This window comes from Berghia stephanieae, chromosome 6 (genome assembly GCF_034508935.2).
Source record: "Berghia stephanieae isolate SIO BIC M18660-M18661 chromosome 6, UCSD_Bste_1.3, whole genome shotgun sequence".
Classification (NCBI taxonomy): domain Eukaryota; kingdom Metazoa; phylum Mollusca; class Gastropoda; order Nudibranchia; family Aeolidiidae; genus Berghia; species Berghia stephanieae.
Window position 1 is genome coordinate 1433096 of NC_088365.1, and position 2500 is coordinate 1435595.

At 35.1% G+C, this 2500-nt stretch overlaps 1 protein-coding gene and 1 long non-coding RNA gene across 2 annotated transcripts in view; one reads left to right on the forward strand and one right to left on the reverse strand.

The window, feature by feature from the left end:
* LOC144975946 (uncharacterized) overlaps positions 1 to 2500 on the reverse strand; it is a 551710-nt gene that overhangs the window by 489947 nt on the left and 59263 nt on the right. The window lies entirely within an intron of this gene.
* The window catches only part of LOC144975947 (uncharacterized), a 47276-nt gene continuing 46792 nt past the window's right edge, over positions 2017 to 2500 (forward strand). The window contains exon 1 of the long non-coding RNA XR_013646003.1: positions 2017 to 2046. This is a non-coding gene — a long non-coding RNA (uncharacterized LOC144975947). The remainder of the gene's footprint in view (positions 2047 to 2500) is intronic.

Below are 2500 nucleotides of genomic sequence, written 5' to 3' on the forward strand. Positions count from 1 at the left end.
TTGCCTTAATATTCATATATGAAAGACTCCTCTTGCCTTAATATTCATTTATGAAAGACTCCTCTTGCCTTAATATTCATATATGAAAGACTCCTCTTGCCTTAATATTCATATATGAAAGACTCCTCTTGCCTTAATATTCATATATGAAAGACTCCAATTGCCTTAATATTCATATATGAAAGACTCCTCTTGCCTTAATGTTCATATATGAAAGACTCTTATTGCCTTAATATTCAGATATGAAAGACCCTTATTGCCTTAATATTCATATACGAAAGACTCATATTGCCTTTATATTCATATATGTAAGACTCCTCCTAATATGAAAGACTCCTTTTGCCTTTATATTCATATATGAAAGACTCCTTTTGCCTTAATATTCATATATGTAAATAATCAGCCTTGTCCTAATTTATTAAGCAATCGATAATGCAATAATCTGTTTTTTACTCATTTATGTAAAATCAAACGTGATCACAGTAAACTAATTTCTAAAATAATTTTTTTTTCGTATACTGATTATTAATATATTATATTGTCATTTCACATTTTGTCCTCATTAAAACCCGTTCAATCTCACGCACTGTGTTCCAGAGTGTCAATTTTTCCTGCCCAATGTCTGTCCATTTCGTTGCCGCATTTTCCTATCCGATTATTATTTTAGTGGGGACCTGTAGTCAAAAATCCATTTTTGATTGTTATGCTAATATTGCTATTCCCATGTTATTTTTAGGTGGTAGGGGGTCTGATTTGATGATTAACACCAAAATAAAAAAAAGAAGAAATATCCGGCAAGTACAAACAATCGATGGGAAACGTTTTACTTGCTGTTGATACAAACCTAGTAAAAAAGAGCTTTTATATAGCCCAATATCCACTAAACGTCTTCAAAGCGCTTTACAAGGGGTCCCTGGCCAACAGCAACAAGTAACATGTAGGACGGGACATGACGCCTGTTAGGCGATATTACAATTTCTTTTCGGACAGAGACAACTGTATATGACCAGGTACTCATTTTACACCTGAGTACGATGATAGAATGTGAGTAAAGAGTCTTATCCAAGGACTCAACTATGCTCCGAGCGAGGATCGAACCAATGACCTTCCGATTCGAAAACGAGTCTCATACCACAAGACAACATAGCCGCAATAACCTAGTAATATCACCAAACAATGTAATTCAATATTATAAATCAAAAACATGAGCTTTAAGATAGCGCAATATCAACTAAATATGCTCAAATCGCTTAACAAGGGAGTCAATGCCAACAGCCATGCTGAGCACTAAGTAAGGCACTACTACAAATTGTCGTTTGCACAGAGACAATGCTGTAATCGACTAAATCCTCATTCTATTTGCATAGAGACAATGCTGTAATCGACCAAAAATACTCATTCTATTTGCACAGAGACAATGCTGTAATCGACCAAATACTCAATCACAATCTCTTTGCACAGAGACAATGCTGTAATAAACCAAATACTCATTCTCTCTGCACAGAGACAATGCTGTAATCGACCAAATACTCATTCTCTTTGCACAGAGACAATGCTGTAATCGACTAAATCCTCATTCTATTTGCACAGAGACAATGCTGTAATCGACTAAATACTCATTCTCTTTGCACAGAGACAATGCTGTTATCAACCAAATACTCATTCTCTTTGCACAGAGACAATGTTGTTATCGACTAAATAATCATTCTCTTTGCACAGAGACAATGCTGTTATCAACCAAATACTCATTCTCTTTGCACAGAGTCAATGCTGTAATCGTGTACTCATTCTCTTTGCACAGAGACAATGCTGTAATAGTGTACTCATTCTCTTTGCACAGAGACAATGCTGTAATCGTGTACTCACTCTATTTGCACAGAGACAACGCTGTAATCGTGTACTCATTCTCTTTGCACAGAGTCAATGCTGAAATCGACCAAATACTCAATTTTCAGGAGAGGATGGCAAGACAATGAGGTTAAAGAGCCTTTTCAAAGAACATAACTTTGCGCCACCCACAGCGGGACTCAAACCAGAGAACTTCAGGTCAGAAGCCAAGTGCCACCACACAAAAAAAAACATCACAACACACATTATGTTAAGATGTCTAATCAATTTTTTAAAAAGTAACAATTTAATTCCCCTCTCCATACCCCCTACAGGAAAATCGTCACATTCATTTTGATACAACCAACATTTTTCTTATTTATATTTCTTTTGTACATCATAACATTTTAAAGAAAATGAACAGTGTGTTGTAGAGCATGTTTTGGTAAAGAAATTATGTAACGCAAGAACTTACTGCTCTTGTGTTTGAGTTATAAAAATATATATTTTTGTTGGGTGTGAAGTTTTGAGGAAAATCCTGAAAATGGCTGGTAAGGAGAGAGTTCAACAAATAATATCCTCTTATTCTCATTTCTATTTATGAAAACTCCAAGTCTTCCAAAGATGGCAGCTGCATTAAAATGTAATAGCAAAACAAAAACCTGAAGAGAAC